General features: G+C 42.6%; 1 long non-coding RNA gene across 1 annotated transcript in view; it reads left to right on the top strand.

Annotated features, from left to right (window-relative positions):
* The first annotated feature begins 5,504 nt into the window (after positions 1-5,504).
* Positions 5,505-21,560, top strand: part of LOC310759884 — a 44,170-nt gene continuing 28,114 nt past the window's right edge. The window contains exon 1 of the long non-coding RNA XR_014546609.1: positions 5,505-5,657. This is a non-coding gene — a long non-coding RNA (uncharacterized lncRNA). The remainder of the gene's footprint in view (positions 5,658-21,560) is intronic.

Raw genomic sequence — 21,560 nt, 5'->3', positions numbered from 1 at the left:
TGCATTAAAATTCACTATTAAACCAGTTAAAACAAATTACAGGAACAGGGTGAGTCTTGAAAATACAACTTTCTGGTGTCAAAGGCCCAGAAACAGACCTCCACCCCCCCGTGCCCCTATTTTCCAGGGATAGTCCCAGATTTACAGAAGCTGTCCCAGTTTCTGATTTGATCCTGGAATGTTCCGCTTTTCCTTAGGATGTCCCTATATTCATCAGGGAAATGTTGGAGGGTATGCAGTTATGCGATCCCCGAGCCAAGAAGATACAAGCTTTCAAAGACATCTGAAGGCAGTTCTGTATAGGGATTTTTAAAAAAATGTTTAATGTTTTATTACATTTTTATATATGTTGGAAGCCGCCCAGAATGGCTGGGGGAACCCAGTTAGATGGGTGATGTACAAATAAAATAATAATAATAATAATAATAATAATAATAATAATAATAATAATTATTATTATTGAATAGGATGCCCTTATTTTTATTAGAGAAATGTTGGAGGGTATTGTGCCAGCTGTGATCCCAATTGTTATTAGTTGTCTTCCCACTAATGCTATTTTTAAAGCTTGCACATTAAATGCAAAGACATATGTCATTTAACCTCACATCTAACTTCACCCTGACTTTAAAAGGCATCTAGCGGTTGGCTGGGCCTCACTCCAAGTGGTTGGAGTTTGAATCAAATGGGGGGTCTGGACTCTGCATAACAATGAGAGTAAGACTTTTTAAACACACACACACACACACAAATGTGATGCCAGGTTAAATGAACAACCCCCAAACAGCTATAGGAGTATCGTGACAGAAAGAAGAGCAGAAAAGATGCAACACAGAGACCCTCCAAGTGTCCCTGTTTTCCAGGGACAGTCCCTAATTTACAGAAGCTGTCCAGGTTTCCGATTTGATTCTGGAATGTCTCGCTTTTCCTTAACACGTCCTTGTTTTCATCAGAGAAATGTTGGATGCTATAGAACTAATCCAAGGAGATAAGTAACCATACAACTTTTAGAAGACATCTGAACGAGGGCCTGTATATGCGATATTTTTTTAATGTTTAATGTTTTATTATGTTTTTATATATGTTGGAAGCCACCCAGAGAGGCTGGGGCAACCCAGTCAGATGGGTGGAGTATAAATGATAACATCATCATCACCACCATCATCATATCCTGTTTTCATTGGATAAATGTTGGAGGGTATGATCACATCAACTATGGGATCTCAATAGCCCTATGGAAAGTGAAGGGCTGAGATAGAGAGCATCATTTGCACCTCTGGAGACTCCCCCAGGTGACTTTGAACCCTGAGATTTTGCAGGGTTCTAAATTGCTCCCTCGGCCAATAAAGTGAGATGAGCACCGCAACCCCAGAGTCGTCCATGACTGGACCTAATGGTCAGGAGTCCCTTTACCTTTTTAAATTGCACAGGGAGTCTCCAGGAGCACAGCGTGCTCCCACCCCTATTGCAAACCTTCACCCTCCAATGTGCCGGATTAATTGTTGGCGATTCGACAGCAGGGGCAGGGCCAGGGCCAGGTAACATATCCCCGTTCCCCCCTGCATGATATGAGGCCAAGGATGGCTAAGCAGGGCTACCCCAGTGCTAAGTGCTTTTCCCTTTGGAAATAAGCTCCATTAACTACGATTGGGCATCCGCCCATTGGAAATACCATTCGGACGGGATCACAGTCACAATATACATCAAAAGAGACGTTTGAAAGATCATTCTCCCCGCACTACCAATATCAGATCAAACTTTGCACAAACCATATAGAGTGCCGGCACTTCAGAAGCTATTTTCTTTTAAAGAGCTCAGCTGAAACATCAATAGGCTCGGTGTCAGAAAAGTTGATGCAATTCATTCCTGAAGCATTAAGACTTTTTTTTTTAATATTGGGCAGATGCAATAAAAATGTGACTGGAGTCAAGACCAAAGTACAGTCATTCCAATAGGTCTCTAAATTTAGCTGGAATTTGGAATGTGCGGGTTTTTAAAAACCGAATCAAGTGTCAGCGCATTGAGTCTCCAGCCTTTGAGTGATTGAACTATTCACACTGTACAATCCTAGACGTTTCTACTCAGAAGTCAGCTGCAATGGAGTTCAGTGGGATTTATTCCCGGCTAAGAAAGTACAGGATTTTTAAAAAATTAAAATTTATTATAGTGTTCAGCATGGCATAACAACAAAAAAGACTCAGATCAGCAATATAGGCAGACAAGACAATTCTGTTAAAACTTTGTAACTTATTAGGGAACGGAAGAAGAAGAAAGTGCAGGATTTCAGACTTATTAACTAAATAAACAGTACTACAAAGGTGACTAAGACCAATTAATGAAAATAAAACACAGTATGAACTCTCACCAATTAACATAGACCATGATTTCTTTTCCAAAAATAATTTTGCAGCCCAGTCCCATCTTCTGGTTTAGCTATTAATATAGTGCAAACAAAGGCTTTGTCAGGAACATATTGTGTTATGAAGCTTGCAGACCACTGGTGGCCCTTGAGCTACAGTTTCAGAACCTCTGGCCCAGCATGCATTTTTGGTACACAATACTTAGCTGGAAAACTGCTTTGCAAAATTTGGAGAAGTGGAACTTTCAAAGGATGGTTGTGTTTTGGTTTATGTATCAGCTCAGAAAGTGCAAACATACATGTGAATACAACCTGAATTGAGTTTGTATCTCCATCCCAAAAAAGAGAGTAAGCCCCACCAAATTCAATGGCTGCATGCACTCTCACCCTCCAACATTTCTCTGATTAAAATAGGGACATCTCGACTTCCGGTCAGCGCCAGCAACGGTAATGGCGGATTTCCTCCGATCTCCGGAGGAAATCTGCTTCGTGGAGCTAGGGTTCTACCGCTACGGCGAAGCGGGGACCCGAAAAAAATCACAGGCGGGGAAGCCTGTGAGCTGAAGGCTCGGCGGGCTCCATTTGCGTCCCCCCCCCGCTGCAAAGGAGCCTTTTTAAAGGCTCCGGAACATACCGGGGGTGAGCGGCGCGGAGCTGAGAGCTGTTTACCCGTCTCCGCGAAGTGAAGCCGCATGCCATGGTTGGAGAGCGCTGACTTCTTCCTTTGAACATTTGGACTAAAAGTAACAACCCGTGAGTAATACGGAAATTGGATATTAAAAATTTCCTTTTTTGATTCGGCACGAGCGGGGAAGGCGCAAAGAGGAAGTCCGTCTCCCCCTTTTGTAAACATTTTAAAGCAAGGACTAGATAACTAAGGTTGAAAAGAACACCTTCTTCGTGAGAAGTTAAAAGTAATTAATTTCACGTTTTGGCAGTATAAGTGAATGTGCTGGAGGATAAGAGTTAATTTTGAGAGTGGAATTGCTACCCCCCCCAGGACCCGGGAGCGATCCGCGAGGGAGCCTGTTGGAGAGATTTAGAAGACTTTGACAGCTGTCAAACTAGCTGTCAAAGCTGAGAGGGAAAAAAAAGAGAGAGAACTTTGTTTCTATTACCTCAGCTGGTTATATTTGTTATATTTAGGTAACAAATTGTCGAAAACAAAGGAAAATAAAGGACTTTTGGATTAGAACTGGAAGGAACATTAAGTAACCAGTACTCCCCTAGAGGGGGCTCTGGGACATTACAGAATGGCTGTAAGTGGAAAAATACAGATTGCACTTGAGAAGATCTTTCGTCGCCTGGGAAAACTTCAAGAACAAAGCATTGTTTTGGCTAGAAATGTTACAACATTGAATGAAAAAGCAAATAAACCTGTGGCAATTGGAAGGGACTTGACTCAAGCCTCTGTACCAGAACAAAAAGACTTTGCATCTGAGCTAAAAACTCTTGCAGCTGAACAAGAAAAGAAATTTGAGAAACTTGAAGAAGATACACATGACAATTTAGAGGGAAAGGAAGGAGGAGCTATAATGCAGCAGAGGATTAAAGAGAGCCAAAGGCCTGCAAAGATGGATATAAAGGAAAAGACAAACCTGATTAAAGTGGAAGCAGGAGTTTCCGAGACACTTGAACTTAAAAGAAGTAAAAAACAAGATTTGGATTACAATTCTAAATATGGAGGCCTGGCAGGCCAAAGGCCTGTAAAGATGGATTTAAAGGAAAAGACAAACCTGATTAAAGTGGAAGCAGGAGTTTTTGGGACATTTGGACTTAAAAGAAGTAAAAAACAAGATTTGGACTACAATTCTAAATATGGAGGCCTGGCAGGAAGAAGTATGGATCTTATTGGGACAGAGCTTCTCCGAGATTTGGTGTTTATCATAAAGGACTATCAAAAAAACCGGCAGAGAGGAAAGGAGAGAGATTTAAGGGCCTCGGACGTGAGGTCACCAGGCTGAAACCAGATGGATTGATGGACATCGGTTGGAGATTGAAACCGGGAAAGGCGGGGGGTGGGGTTTTGGGTATCCAAAGGCGGTACAAATATATTTTGTGTTTTTTTTGTAAATAATTTGTTTTGCTATTTTAGATTAAAATGGGGAAATCGTGAAATGGAATGGGGGTTGACTTTAGAAAAAGGTATTAAGAATAAGTTCTGATGTATAAAGATTGAGGTTTATGTTAAAATTGGTTAAGCAAAAGGATTTAAATATAATAAGGTAAAATTTGGGGATAGGAACTTGTTGAATTAAAAATTGAATTGGAATACAAGAAGGGGAGATGTGGGGAAGTCAAGGAAATATGTTACTGAAAGTTATATGTTTGGTTTTTGTTCTTTTTTGTGTTTTGTTTTTCTTTAAACTTTTTGAAAATTTCAATAAATATTCTATAAAAAATAAAATAAAATAGGGACATCTCATTCAACAACAACAACAACAACTTTATTATTTATACCCTACCCATCTGACTGGGTTGCCCCAGCCATTCCGGGCGGCTTCCAACATATATAAAACATAATAAAACATTAAACATCAAGAAACTTCCCTATACATGGGTTGCCTTTGGATGTCTTTTAAAGGTTGTATAGTTACTTATCTCCTTGGCTCTGGGGTTGCATAACTCTGGACCCTCCAAGTGTCCCTATTTTCGTTTTTTAAAAAATACCTTTTTTATTAGATTTTAACATATTAATTATCATTCATACAACAAAACTTCTCATCTTATACAATAATTTTGGACTTCCATCAACACCTCTGATGATTTTCAATTCTTATCACTTATTATGCATTTCTTAATTTCATATTACCTTTAATTATCTTTAACTAACAATTCTCCTGCTGGAGGAGACTCTTGAGAGTCCCATGCACTGCAAGAAGATCAAACGTATCCATTCTTAAGGAAATCAGCCCTGAGTGCTCACTGGAAGGACAGATCGTGAAGCTGAGGCTCTAATTCCAGGATCAAATCAGAAACCAGGACGGTTTCTGTAAATCTGGGACTGTCCCTGGAAAACAGGGACACTTGGAAGGAACAGCACAGTTCTGTTGACTTGCTTATTAGCCTGGTACTTCACTAATGAGTCCTGACGTGTTAGTTATGCAAGGTCTGCCTTCTCCCAGTAAGTGAGCCACAGAGCTCTGCAAACAGTGGAGGCAATTCAAAAACTACTAGGCTTTGCCCTGTGGGTTTCCTGCAGGAACTTGTCCCCTTAAGGACTGCATAGAAATTTTAAAGGCCCAGTGTCTTTTGGAATTTATATACAGTGTTAAGACTGCAAGCTGCAGGAACTTGGCAGGTAAGTCTTGCACTCACACATTGTCAGTGATGAGGCAGACATGCAGAAAGGAGATACTTATTTGTGACATGCACCAGGTTTTTGTCTCTCGTGTTGCTGGCAAAGTGACAGTGGCAGGGGAGAGTCTCTTCCTTTGGTGGGGTTCTGTGGGCTCCCCGAGGGGGGGAAAGAGAGAGAGCCTGGAATTGCAATGCAGATTTTCTGCCAAATCCCTCAAATCCCCCACTGCGGGGATTTGACTTCTGGAGCATCTATCCTCCTGTCTGCAGAGTGTTCACATTCAATGCAGAAGGGCTTATCACTGCCTTTTAGGAATGTACGGCTCGGTGCTGCCCTATAGCTTCCTAAAGCCAACTTGGCAAGGCAGCTCATAACAACCTCCCTTGCTTTTTAAAGCTTGTCAATTGAGAGGGGGGAGAGGAGGGGAAAGGACATAACATGGCTCTGACAAGGCTTTTTCTTGTACTCGCTCTTGTTCTGACTTGTGTCTAATCAGCTGCTTATGTATAGGCTGTAGAAATATATTATTTGAGTACCAGACAGAAATGCATACTTTGTTTTTAGGTGCTGAACATTCCAGTGAGTCACAGAAAAACAATAGCGCTTATAGTCCTTTAAAGAGGTAAAGATGAGGAAAAGAGAGGAAGCTGGTGTCCTACTTTCCATGTGTTTGGAAACCTGCCCTTTATAGATCTCCAATATTTTCCACTTAACTTCTCTGTCCAGGTTTGCGTTCCATCCAGGGCCGACCCCACCACTGGGTAGAGTCAAAAGACAATGGAGTGTGCCTCCAGGGGTGTAGCTGCATTAGCAGAACCCCAGTGAGCTCCCCGGGACACAAGCCTGGGCAGTGTGTATGGATGTCCTCAGCTGCCCAGATGACACCCCCCCCGGCCTCTTTGATGTGGTCCAAAGGAAAGTAGAGCAATACATTTGGCGCCAGATTGGCTGCAGTAGTAGCCAGAGGGAGGCGTACAAGGTGCCGTCCAACTGCCTTAGGGGCTCCACTCCAGACCTGAGTAGGGTTTACTCCTTTACTTCTCCGGAAGATATCCCACAAGGCAGCAGAAGTTTAGGATCAGAGTTTTCCTTCTCCTAGCTGAACTACCTTTCCAGGTTCATGAATCCCATCTGCCCTTAACTTCCCCCTAAAGGTTGTGCAGAAACTGCCTTCTTGACTGTTGGAGCCACTATTAGTCCCATCCACTCAATCATCCAGAGCCAGTCGTTGACTGCAGGGGAGGTCCCTAAACTCACTGAGGGTTTGGGGCTACCTTCACCTGGGTTAGGGTACGGCAGGATGTCCCTGTTTTCATTGAAGAAATGTTGGAGGGTATGGAATGTGGCGATCACACAGGATTCCCGGGCATTTCACCATCTATTGATCCCTGTGCCACCACTTTATTTCTCGCTGCCACCACCCAGGCCCTACCTGGTACAATACTGAGTCCAGTCAGGGTTAAATTGGAACATATTTGTTTATTTATTGCAGTTTAACAAGTGTGTGGTTTCATAAACGGTATCGGTCAATTACAATCATGGGGTACCTATCCAGACCTATAACTTCCGCTACCTGCTCTCACTCACTAAACTACCTCTCAGATATTTACTTGTCTTCCTAGCCCCTAACTATTCCTGACTCAGCTTATTTCACTACACTAAACCTACCCACAAACTCTGTCCCAGTTCACATCCACTCCAACCAACCACCCAACTCCCAACAAACTCTTCAACGAGCTCCCCCCTTTGCCCCTCCCAGAGCTGGTTTTATAGTTCCTCTGACTCCACCCCCCTGGGTCCTGATTGGGTAACCTATTTAACTGTTTTACCTCCAGCACTCTCATATGTTAACGTCACATGGAATTATCCAACTCCTGAGCCATCTGAAGACAATCCTGTCTAGGGAAGCTTTTTTTTAAAAAAGTTTAATGTTTTATTATGTTTTTATATATGTTGGAAGCTGCCCAGAGTGGCTGGGGCAACCCAGTAAGATGTGTAGGGTATAAATAGTAAAATTATCGTTATGGAATGAGACGTCCATATTTTCATTGGGGAAACATTGGAGGGTAAGTGGAAGCAAACGTTCTTTGTGTAAGAATCATCTTTACATCCTTGCAGTAAGAAGCCATTCTGCCCATGCAGAAAATACAGGCGTTTCAAACATGCAGTTTGCTGCAGGGAGAAACGCACTGCGTCAAAAACACACACACTATCCAAAAACTTTCTTTTTTACTTTTAGTACTGCACTCTCCAGGATGTCAATAAATGCCTGTCGATTTCCGATAGTTCCAGGTAATCCTGGATTTGGGGTTTATGGATAGGGCATGCCCAGTGACCTCCCCACCCCCACACTTCATCTAATGATTCTCCTCCAGTGGGAGGGCAGTTTCATGGAAAGCCAGACTTGTGTACCTCAATAATTTATTTATTTACAATTTATTTATTTACGGCTATTAGCCCATAAAATATGTACAAACATAAAAACACAGGGACATAAAAACAGATATATCCGACAACAGAAGGTGAACACGACGATGCAAGGGTGGGTCATTGAGCAGAGCCAAGTGACAGCTTGGGGCCAGGAGAGCTCCAAGGGACGGATCACAGAAAAGGAAAACTGAAGACGAACTCCGACATGCACTCTCATCATAACAGTCTGATTAGTTTTGGTGATGCTGTTGTTTTTTGGTGGTTTTTGAGTGTGAGATAACCGCATTCAGAAATCTCGCCACCTGCAGAGTTACAGAAGGATCTGTATCCTGCAAAAGCAGTGCGGCGTGTGACTCAACAGGCCTGCCAACCAAGCGCAGTAAAGCAGGACCCAGGAATTTAGCCCTGGCTATGCTATGTAGGGGACAGTTGAACATTATATGTGAAAGAGATTCAACAGTTTCCCCGTCACACACGCATAGCGGAGACACCAAACCCTTGGAAAATCTGTGGTTCAGCAGGTTCGATGGAAAGACATTGAACCTTGCACGAATAAATGCACGTCGGTGTGGTACTGATGAAAGAGATGACATGTATGATGGAAGGCCAAGTGGTGGGGTTATTCCGTGATACCTGGGGGAGCAGACACCCCCACCCCTGGCGAGGTTGTGTTGATTTTCAATGTCCGCTAATCTTTGCTCAATAAGGCTTTTGGCTAAGCGTAAGTTCATCTTTAAGGAGTCCGCTGGGGAAATTCCGATGCTCAGAAGTTTGGCATGGATTTTTCCTACCCACGGATTGACAAAGACGTCCCGCCAGAGGCACTGAAAAAGGTAATGGTCGGGAAGCCTATGCCAGCTGGACAGCCAATAGCCAAAGACTCGCTTCCAGATGACAGTCTCCCCTGTATTCGGCTGCTATTTATGAAAAGGCAATCCACAAATCATTTTACTAGCACCCCTCTCTTGTCAATGGTTCTGCAATTGAATATAATGGGAGGAGGCAACCAGCACGGCACCTGTATGAATTGCTCCTTTAGCAACAGGCACCCTGGTCATGAACAGATTTGGTGGTCGCGAGTTCTGCTAACATCAAGGGGGCATATTTCCATGAACCTTTCCAAACACTTGGTTGCAAATCTGCGAACCCTTCCTGTATGGTTTCGGAGCATGGAGGGATTTGTGGCAACTCACCTACTGATTTAGACCATTGGTATTGTCTTATTTTTAGTGATGTATGGAAGTGAGAGCTGGACCATAAAGAAGGCTGATCACCGAAGAATTGATGCTTTTGAATTATGGTGCTGGAGAAGACTCTTGAGAGTCCCATGGACCGAAAGAAGATCAAACCTCTCCATTCTTAAGGAAATCAGCCCTGAGTGCTCACTGGAAGGACAGATCCTGAAGCTGAGGCTCCAATACTTTGGCCACCTCATGAAAAGAGAAGACTCCCTGGAAAAGACCCTGATGTTGGGAAAGATGGAGGGCACAAGGAGGAGGGGACGACAGAGGATGAGATGGTTGGACAGTGTTCTCAAAGTGACCAGCATGAGTTTGACCAAACTACGGGAGGCAGTGGAAGACAGGAGTGCCTGGCGTGCTCTGGTCCATGGGGTCACGAAGAGTCGGACATGACTAAACAACAACAACATTGTCTTATTTGACTGGCAATGGCTGTCCAAAGCATCAGACAGTGTTTTTTCTAATCACCTGCTATTAGAGATCTCACAGGTGCTGGTCCTACATGCAAGGCAGAGCTCTACCAGTGGGCTACAGCCTCTCTACACAGGCTAAAAGTGTGTAAAGGGAAGCCTATTTAACATGCTACATCCATACCCTGCCCCGAACTTAAAGACCTCAAAACAGCAGCTCAGCTTCGGTTCCCCGGCAGTGCTAAAACCAGTCCTGCTTAGCTTCTGTAGCAGAGCTGTAACCCTATTTTCGTTTTTATGTTGCTATTTATTGTTGTGCTTTTAGAACGCCTTCCATCCCATAGCATCCCATGGCAGTGTACAAATGACAAACTCTAAAACAGTATAAACCCACACAAAAAATTATCCTGAGAAAATCCCAGCTATTTAGAATCACTAGCTGAACTTTCGTTGCTCTGTGCTAGCTCAAGGTGCTTTTTCTACAAAGACCCCTGTGTTTCCAAGTCACTCATTTCAAAGTGAATGGTGGGGGAGGATCCCACACCTCTCTTTTAGGGGTTTGCCCCCTGGAGTGTGTGTGTTAAGGTTTGCCGAGAGTGTGTTGTGAAAGCTGTCTAGCCACTTAACCTCTCTCCCCTGATGGTTTCATGGGGGATTATGATAATCTTTCTGCTGCCAACAGCGATAAGCTAGTTCCTAGAGGCTCCCGTCCCTCTGAATTGTTTCTGGATGATTTGTGGCGGAAGCAACAGCAAGTCATTGTAGCTGGGCAGGAGTCTGCTTTGACCCGGGAAAAACGTTAGCAGGAATATTGTTTTTCCTTACAATGAGCTGGGATGAGACGGTTATCTTTTATTTGGGCAAGTCTAATAACAAAAGGAATAAATGTCTGTCCTTCATATAGGAATAGATTTATATGTTCCATTACATCGAGGAGAGTTGGGGATCACTGGGTACAAATGATGATGATTTATGATGATTTGTTATTTATACCCCGCCCATCTGGCTGAGTTTCCCCAGCCACTCTGTTTTTTTTTAAAAAAGATATTTATTGAAGTTTTACAAAAACATAAATTTAAAAAGGTCATATAAAAAGAAAGAAATACAAAAAAACCCATAGAAAAATACATGAAAAAGAAAAAAGAAGAATAAAAACAAATCCATTTTTTGTAACCCTAACTCATTATCTTATTTCCTTGTCCTCCTCACACCTCCCCTTTTTGTATTCCCATTTAAGTAATCAAATCAGCAAATCCTTACCCTCTTTCGTTTATCTTAACTCTGTATCTTAACATATTATAACTCTATATTTTCATCCATTATCAATTCAATTTTGCATACTCTTATTAACTTCGTTGCTAATGCCACTTATTTTCAATCCAACATCATTTTAACATTCATTAATTTTACAGTGCTTCTGCAGATAGTCTTTAAATTTCTTCCAGTCTTCTTCCACCAACTCTTCTCCCAGGTCTCGGATTCTGCCAGTCATTTCCGCCAATTCCATATAGTCCATCACCTTCATCTGCCACTCTTCCAGGGTGGGTAAATCTTGTGTCTTCCAATACTTTGCAATCAGTATTCTTGCTGCTGTTGTTGCGAACATAAAAAAAGTTCTGTCCTTCTTTGGCACCAATTGGCCGACTATGCCCAGGAGAAAGGCCTCTGGTTTCTTCAGGAAGGTATATTTAAATACCTTTTTCATTTCATTATAGATCATCTCCCAGAAAGCCCTAATCTTTGGGCACGTCCACCAAAGGTGAAAGAATGTACCTTCATTCTCTTTACATTCCAACATTTATTATCGGGCAAATGATATATTTTTGCAAGCTTGACTGGTGTCATGTACCACCTATATATCATTTTCATAATATTCTCTCTTAAGGCATTACATGCCGTAAATTTCATACCGGTGGTCCACAACTGTTCCCAGTCAGCAAACATAATGTTGTGACCAATATCTTGTGCCCATTTGATCATAGCAGATTTAACCGTTTCATCCTGCGTATTCCATTTTAGCAGCAAATTATACATTATACATTCTTCAAAGTATCTTAGTTTTGGGATCTAACAATTCTGTTTCCAATTTTGATTTTTCCACCTGGAAGCCAATTTTTTTATCCAAATTATAGGCCTCTCTTATTTGATAATAATGAAGCCAATCTCGCACTTTATCTTTTAATTTCTCAAAACTCTGCAATTTCAATTTATCTCCTTCTTGTTCCAGTATTTCCCAATATTTCGGCTCCCAATCGAGTGTTAAAAACAATACAGCATTAAATATTAAAAACTTCCCTAAACAGCCGCTAAAACTTCCCTAGATGCCACTGTTTAAATCAGCACTTAACTTTATAATAGGAGAATCACAATCTCCCTAAGATGGAGTTGACGCTATTTAATGGCTGTGTGGCAGGAATGAACTGTGTTATTTTTACTGTTGTTAGCTGCTCTGAGCCCGGCTTCGGCTGGGGAGGGTAGGACATAAATAAAATATTATTATTATTACTACTACTACTACTACTACTACTACTATTATTCAAAAGGAGTATCCACCCTCCTTCATAGTATTTCATAGAACTCTTGAAAGCATAGGAACTCTACCAGAAACACACAAAACTATCCTGTTGTTGTTTAGTTGTGTCCGCCTCTTCGTGACCCCATGGACCAGAGCATGCCAGGCACTCCTGTCTTCCACTGCCTCCCGCAGTTTGGTCAAACTCATGCTGGTAGCTTCGAGAACACTGTCCAACCATCTCGTCCTCTGTCGTCCCCTTTTTCTTGTGCCCTCCATCTTTCCCAACATCAGGGTCTTTTCCAGGGAGTCTTCTCTTCTCATAAGGTGGCCAAAGTATTGGAGCCTCAGCTTCAGGATGTGTGCTTCCAGTGAGCACTCAGGGCTGATTTCCTTAAGAATGGATAGGTTTGATCTTCTTGCAGTCCATGGGACCCTCAAGAGCCTCCTCCAGCGCCATAATTCAAAAGCATCAATTCTTCGGCGATCAGCCTTCTTTATGGTCCAGCTTTCACTTCGATACATCACTACTGGGAAAACCATAGCTTTTACTATATGGACCTTTGTTGGCAAGGTGATGTCTCTGCTTTTTAAGATGCTGTCTAGGTTTGTCATTGCTTTTCTCCCAAAAAGCAGGAGTCTTTTAATTTTGTGACTGCTGTCACCATCTGCATGGTTGAGCAAAACCACTCTGCGTTTGGCCACAGCTGTCTTCTTGCCTTGGGTGGGAGGACAGGATGGGAGAAACTGCCTTATATAGGAAATTCAGGTCCTAAAACCTGACACTAGCTACTGTAATGTATTCTGAGGTCAGTCACTGGTGTTCTGGCAGAAATAAGCACTGGAGCTTATTGAGGGTATAAACAACATGGCTACATCAACTGTCTGTGCTGATTCCTACATGGCAGCTGCTGTAGCACAGGGGGCTATGAATCAGGAAGTCCCTGGATCAAAGCTCACCTCTGCTATGAAGGCAATAGGTAGCCCTTGGGCAAGCTACTCTCTCTCTCTCAGCCCCAATCCACCTATCTGCCACGTAATGGGCAATAACACTGATTTACTTTTGTGGCAAGGCTTACAACTAAACAATGCACACGAAGCTTTTTGAACACTTGAAAGCATCCATACAAATGTTAAGTGTTATTTTTATTATGCTTAGCACTCACCTGTGATAAACCCACAAGGCAGGCATACTCCAAGTGGAACAATGAATGCGCCAAGAATTTTGAGCACACCATGTATATGAAATGCTTCCCGCAATCTGCTTTCTCCCCCAGAATGCATTATCCAGGCTTTCTGTTGCATTTCCGGGGCATACCTTATCTATAGCTTGCATTCCATTTGCTGAAATAAACGTGGCTAGCATGATATGCTAAAGTATGGATGGCTCTAGGGCTGAGGGGGCCCTCTATATGCTTGTGAAACATGGACTACTTATAAACGCCATCTCCAACTCTTCAAAAGATTCCATCAACGGTGTCTCTGAAAAATTTTACACATCACTTGGGAAGACAGGCGAACTAATATCAATGTACTGGAAGAAGCAAAGATCACCAGTGTTGAAGCAATGATTCTTCAACATCAACTTTGTTGGACTGGTCATGTTGTGTGGATGTCTGATGATCGTCTTCTAAAGCAACTGCTCTATTCCAAACTTAAAAATGGAAAGTGTAATGCTGGTGGTCAACAAAAGAGGTTTAAAGACTGTCTCAAGGCAAATCTAATAAAAAATAGTACAGTGGTACCTCGGGTTAGGTACTTAATTCGTTCCAGAGGTCCGTTCGTAACCTGAAACTGTTCTTAACCTGAAGCACCACTTAAGCTAATGGGGCCTCCTGCTGCTGCCACGCCACCGGAGCACGATTTCTGTTCTCATCCTGAAGCAAAGTTCTTAACCCGAGGTACTATTTCTGGGTTAGCGGAGTCTGTAACCTGAAGCGTATGTAACCTGAAGCGTATGTAACCTGAGGTACCACTGTATAAACACTGACGGCTGGGAAACACTGGCCTGCGATCACTCCAGTTGGAGAACATCCTTTACCAAAGGTGTCATTGGCTTTGAAGACACTCGAACTCAGGACGCAAGGGAGAAATGTGCTAGGAGGAAGGTACACTTGGCAAATCCACACCATGATCAACTCCTGCCCGGAAACCAATGCCCCCACTGTGGAAGGACATGTGGATCCAGAATTGGCCTCCACAGTCACTTACGGACTCATTGTTAAAACAGTGTTTATGGAAGACAATCTTACTCGGCTACGAGTGATTGCCAAAGAAGAAGAAGACATTGTCTCATTTGTTGATGGTTCAACTAGTAACTGAGCAAAACAGCAGGCAGCACTAGGGGGCTGGATCTACTTGCCCTTTGAATTTCCCACAATTCCTTAGAGCAAGGGGGGCTAAGCTGTGGCCTTCCATATACTGTTGAACACCAGCTCTGGCCACCTCCAACCAGCATGACCAGTAGAGATGATGGGAATTGTAGTGCAGAAAAACCTGGAGGGCCATATTAGCTACCCTTTTGCCCTTGAGTAATGCTACACTAGGGACACTGTGAACTAGACCCAGTCAGCCAGTGATGCTCAGAACACCAGCATAATATATCTATATCTATGGATGCCCCAAGCAGGCATTAGGAGTGGCATCTGCCAGGGCACTCTGAGCTTGGCAGATGCCCAGGGATTCTGGGGTAATGCTCGCCCAGTGCTATAAGGACAAATAATAAGCTACTCCTTGATAAAGATATAGTAGAAAGATTATCCTGAACTCCCAGGTTATTTCGATGAATTATTAGCATGCCAATTGCAATTCCTGTTGTACAGAATGATTAAGCATGAAGATGTCTCGTGGAAATGAAGACTTGATTTTATTTGAATGTGTGCAAAGGCCTTTAATGAATGCAGGCAGAATAGGGAAGCTGTCCTTTGAGGACGAGAGGTCAGAATATGCAGAGTGACTTGCATGTGTTAAAAATATAATTAAGAGAATGCTGGGTCTCACATGGAGCAAGCCTCTCCTCCCCTTTCATTGAACTGTTGCATGTGTGACAGCTCATTCCCATCTTTTTAAGAACAGGGCATAATTCCTATTCCACGAATGCCTTTCCCTTGATTTTCCTAATCTTTAAACAGGCTAATTCAATATGGGCTGATTCACAAAGAAGCCTTTTTTCAGGACAGTAAGAAAAAAAATGGGTGGTCGACGAACATTAAAATAAAATGGTTTGTGATTTTAAAGTCAGCACCATCCTTTTCAGTCAATTCATAGGAACGCAGGTGTCAGGGAATCAGGAGCAGGAGCAATGGGGAGAGAGGAATGGGAGAGTGAAGGGGAAGAATCCGAGGGCAGCATAGGGGAGTATGACAGTGGCCCGAGAGATTCCATGAGCTTCTCCAGCGAATCAGAAGATTCCCAGAAGGGGGCGCCGATGGTCAGGGCAAGGGGGGTCCCAGGGGGGACGCACCAGAAACAAGGAGACAGAGGGGAACCCCAAAACAGCAGTGGAGGATCGGGACCAGTTTCCCCACCAGAGCGTAGTGGGGGGGAAGAGTCACATGTGTCAGGGCCAGCGTCTCCTCCAGAGAGGGAGTCAGGGCTGACCACGCCTCCATCGGAGAGTGGAGGAACGGAAGGGAGGTCAGTTGCAGCTAGCCCCCCCGAAGGGGGAAGCAGTGACAGCAGCAGTGAAACGGTCAGGAGGAAAGCTGCTGGCTGGGCGCGCGCACCAAGTTCAAATGTGCAGGCGCGCGGGACAGCAGGAGACCCGGATGGGGAACCAGCTCCTAAAGCCCGCCGGAGGGAGGGAGACGGCTCAGGGGAATCAGCCTCAGAGGAGGCTAGAAGGGGCGAGACCCCGGCGGGCAGGCGGACCCAGAGGAGGAAAGAGCAGCGGAAAAGGTGGAGCAAGGCTAGAATCTTAAATTGGTGTCAAGGGGGAGGAGACTCAGACGGAGCATCAGCGGTCTGACAGTTGAGACGTAGAGCTGCGCGCTGCGGCTCTGGAAGTGAAACTGAACTTCAATAAAGACTTTTGTACTTAACAACGAAGCAGCGTTGGTCCTTTGTGAGCTGGGACCTAGGGTAGCTCTGACAGCAGGAATCACAGAATCAAAGAATCGTAGAATTGTAGAGTTGGAAGAGACCCCCAAAGAACATCTAGTCCAGCCCCCTGCAATGAGGAAATCTCAGCTAAAGCATCCATGACAGATGGCCATCCAACCTCTGCTTAAAAACCTCCAAGGAAGGAAAGTCCACCACTTCCCGAGGGAGACCGTTCCACTGTCAAACAGATCTTACCATCAGAAAGTTTTTTCTGATGTTTAGTCGGAATCTTCTTGTCCTACCCTCCAGAGCAGGAGAAAACAAAGAAGCTGTTTTTTTAAAAAAGAAATAATAATAATTATTATTATAAATTATTAATTAATTAATTAATTAATTATTGCCGCATCACAGATAAACCGAAGTGTGCCACCTTGAGTTATTTGGAGGAAAGTCATGATGAAAGAAGCACTGTATTTTTTAGTGTTTAAAAATTGTTTCTGAGAAATAACCAGCAAAACTTAGATATTAGATTAGATAAGGAAAAGGATGCATCCTTCTGAGCTGCTGAAATGTGGATGAGAACGTTACCTTTGATTTCAGACACCCTTTTGAATTAACGTTCATCGTGTGGCTTAAGCATCAAGCACCTCATGCTGGCAGCTGCATAATTATAATTGGCTGTGATTAATCCTTAAAAAAAAAAAAAACCCACACAACTTTGCAAACAACTGTTAAACACCCTCAGAAAGGATACAACAGCGCTCCGATACCTAAACCAACAACAGGAGATAGGGAGGTAGAAATGCTTTATAATAAATTGCCCTGGTTAGGTATAAGGAAAAATAAAGCCCTATTCATTGGCATTAATATGAGAGATTTTGTAATAATAATAAAAAAACACCCAATCCTCAATTACTGTTCTGAAAGAATGGAGAAGTAAGAGACTGGGTCAGAAACTGGGTTATCAATACTATACAGAAGGCAATAATGAAAGCTCATAGAAAATGTGTACATGACCTTCTCAACAGATTAGTGACCAGCGTAATACATTAGCAAAATGCAATGCATTGTGCTCCTGCACGTAAGATATTCTGCTATTAGAATGACAAAGACATTGATGTAATACAAATGCTCACTCTAGACTGCATTATCGGGTATTTCTCATGTTGTATTTGTAGCCCAGAGTCTTGCTTAGTGCTCCAGAATAAATAACAGCATCTGAAAAGAAGGAGAATAGCTCCCAATTCCTCTCTCATCTTTACGGACCCTGTTTTTCTGCTGCTTCTGGTGACTTTTACTTAGGGAAGCATGAACCGCCTCCCATCTGATTTGTAATTAATTTAGAGAGAATGGAGAAATACCACGTGTTCATGGGATTCCTGTAAATAAACCACACCACCCATATTCATGGTTGGTTTGGCTGCTGCCTTCGAAAACTTCCAGTTTCCAGGATGTAGTCAGTGGGGTTATTGGGAACACATGCTGTGGTCTGCCATGCTACGCTTGCGACCTTCTCCTTCTTCTTTGACGATCACTCATAGCCAAGTAAGATTGTATTCCATAAACACGGTTTTAACAATGAGTCCGTAAGTGACTGTGGAGGCCAATTCTGGACCCACACACCCTTCCACAGTGGGGACATTGGTTTCCAGGCAGGAGTTTGGGTCCGAACAAATTCTGTAGAGTCATTTTGTCAAGAAGATGTTTCATGTTGCAGGAGGAGTTGAACAGCCCTGATCGATCGTAGCATACATTTGAAAATGTAAATTGTAGCTAATTACATATCACATTATAAGAAGCTCTGGGCTGGAGCAGTAAATAATAAAAATAATACTCATTGTTGTTATAAATTTATTCAACATTCGGATAGCAAAACTCAATGCGAAAATACTAGGAAAGCTAAACTGAAAGTAAGAAAGGAGTTGTGTTTAATATATCAGTAAAATTAAGTCTGGTAACAACACCAGTGTACTATTTTGCTTACTGTGATTATTTCCATTTATTTATTTTAGTGTAATAAATAAGTCCATTATAGTAATACCCTCTGGCTGTTTTTTTTTTAAATAATAAAAAATATGAATCAATGTTAAAATGTAATTAAAAATATTTTATTTCTTAAATAAATTACACGCTGTGGATGCAACAAACTTCGGTTTCCAAACCCATGTAAGAAAATATACAGGTATACTGATGAGGCAGGTATGATGGGTTTAAACCTGAATAAGACCAGAGCTTTTTTTCAGCCGGATCTCAGTTCTGGCATCTCTCAGGTGAGTGCAATTGCCGTTATAAGAGAGCATTCATGATGAGTTCCAGCACTTCTTTTTCTCTAAAAATAGCACTGGTCCTGGTTCTTCAGAGTCTCAGGTCAATATCTTTTCCACTCTTCCTTTCCTGAACTATTTAACTGCAGAGCTGGAACCTCTGCAATTCCAGGGCTCTGTTGCAGTTACCAATGCCTCCTATATTTAAAAGAGGGTTGTTACTGTTTAGTCGTTTAGTCGTGTCCGACTCTTCGTGACCCCATGGACCAGAGCACGCCAGGCACTCCTGTCTTCCACTGCCTCCTGCAGTTTGGTCAAACTCATGCTGGTAGCTTCGAGAACACTGCCAACCATCTCATCGTCTGTCGTCCCCTTCTTGTGCCCTCAATCTTTCCCAACATCAGGGTCTTTTCCAGGGAGTCTTCTCTTCTCATGAGGTGGCCAAATTACTCAGGGCTGATTTCCTTAAGAATGGATAGGTTTGATTTTTTTGCAGTCCATGGGACTCTCAAGAGTCTCCTCCAGCACCATAATTCAAAAGCATCAATTCTTTGGCGATCAGCCTTCTTTATGGTCCAGCTTTCACTTCCATACATCACTACTGGGAAAACCATAGCTTTACCTATACGGACCTTTGTCGGCAAGGTGATCTCACTGCCTCCATTTCAGGGGGAAGTAGCCAATTCTTCATGAAAGAGATTAAGAGTACCCTTGAATAACCCAACAAAGGCTGGTCCAACAAGTATAATACTTTCTAAACCTGTAGAAAAATGCTCAAAGAAAACAAGGTAATTTTAAGGCTATTTTTGGCCACCACCTAAAAATAATGTTTCAGTAGCATCTGACCATTGTTGCACAAGTCTCTAGGAATGTGCGTACAAGTGAGTGCTTCACATATGACCCTTCAACGCTTTGAGAAGACACCTAAGGGTTTCAAAACCCAGAAATTCATACCCACAACAAGAAGTCAATTCAAATGATGTTTAGTACAGCTGAGTGGGGGAAAGGAATTCATTTGCAAGGAAAATGTTATTCTAATGAAACAGAAGTAAAAGGTGGGAGCACAGCCATTTGGCATATAATATAAAAGCGATTAAATTTACCTTTTGTTACATACCAAAATGGACAGTAGGCCTGGACAAGATCTGGTTTCCAACTTTGTGATATATCACCAGCTGAACATCACTATATAATGATATATCACAGTGTCTGAAATAAGGATGGAGCTATGCAGAGGCACTGGCTGGCCCTTCCCACATTGTGATTTTTGCACAGCACACACACATCATGATTCGTGATATATTGGCAGGTCAAAAATCAAGAAACCAATACCACAATACGGACTTCAAACTGGTTTTGGATGATGTATCAATATATCACCTAGCCCTAGTGGTGAGTAAGGTTGCCTAGCACTAAAATTCATGATTATGGGCAAAGTGAGGGGGATCCAACCAAGCAGAACTCACTGGTCCCCCCCCCCCCCATCTCCCAGTCCAGTGACTGGAAACCGTAAGTGTCTTGCATAATATACACCTGTAGGCTGAAATTGTTGCATAAAACAGCATGGCTCAGTTTCTTTTTCTGAATCAAATGGTATCCAAATTCCATGTAGCTTTATGAAGGGTACTGAAAAGTTAATTGCTGCTGAAAGCTTAAAGAGCTGCCAGCCTAGCTCATCTTTCTACAGCCCGCATCATGCCATCTTCACATCTTGGAGAAATTTCTGGAACTTGGAACTTGCTCCCTGCTTTCTGTCTTTTAAAGGTACAATATGCAATCAACTAGCTTGTTAAGTAGTCTTAACAAGGTGAAAAATATTCAATTACTTCCCCTGTCTTTATCGTGCTGCTTGTGAAGCAGGAAAGTAACAAACATGGTGTCTGTCATCATTGCTTCTGCCGATCAGATTTAATACAGTTTAGGTAAGGCAAATTTGGCTAATATAATAGATATTTCCATGGCTCTGGATTCAATGTTAAGGTCAAAGACTTCTCTTAAGTTGAGTTCCTATAGTTTCCACAACAGATTCCTTCTTGCCTACATTTCTGTTTTTAACTTATTTTTGAGCATTCCTCCTGATTTGCTTCCACAGAGGTTAGATTAATCAGGTCTGCCTTCTTATATGTTGCCTAAACAGAATGCTTCTTTTCATCATAATTTTCACAGGGGGAGGAGACCCCGTAGACACCGGAGAAGGCCTTTGTGGGTGCACATGTGTTAAGTATAGTAATTTAATTCACTGAAATGGTAAATGCTTGTATGCATTACTATGTGTTTAAAATTGGTTGGTTGGCAACTGAATTCTAGAGAGATCTCTAGTAGTTCTCCTGTGGTTGGCTAACGTTGGTCAGATGGGAGGTATCTAGTGAAGGATAGATTCCATTTTATGTGAAGCAAGAGGACTGTGCTTTAGAATCCACTGTGAATAGTTGAATAGAGTGTTGGAGTGCTTCTTATCTGCTTGAAACATTTTTCGGAAGCTCCTGCAGCCCATCGGAAGGCGCACCTTGGTTTTTGATCCATTTCGGGAGTCAAACAGACTCCCGGAACAGATTGAATTCAAGAACCAAGGCACCACTGTAACTATAAGTTTCTGCAAGTAAAGTTTTTGAAAGTTTAAATCTGGGCATTGGTTTAATTTTCAAAGAAGGGTGCCAGTCATATATATGGTTTGAGCTTCTTACGTGCGATTTTGCTACCCTTAATTCAACAACATGCAGCCACATGTTTTGTGTTGGTGACGCCTTATGTGGAGGCTGTGGCTCAACTGCTGGTGAGTTGTGTGATGAATGGAAAGAGCTTGTGTCATTCCTCCACCATTCTATTTAAACACAGCTCCTGATGAATGAAGAAACATGGGCAAAGTTACCGTTCTTGCAGCAAGCTACTGCTATAATTCAGTTCTCATTCTTCAACTTGTTTCAGGGGCACAAAGTGTTCAGCAGGAGGAATCCCTTTCTCATTCCTGTAAAAAAAGAAATCTAAAGACAACTCCCTTTCTCCAA

This window comes from Podarcis filfolensis, assembly GCF_964270895.1.
Source record: "Podarcis filfolensis genome assembly, chromosome: 3".
NCBI classification, from domain to species: Eukaryota; Metazoa; Chordata; class Lepidosauria; order Squamata; family Lacertidae; genus Podarcis; species Podarcis filfolensis.
The sequence above is the reverse complement of the archived record's forward strand: the minus strand, read 5'-3'. Positions and strand labels throughout refer to the sequence as shown.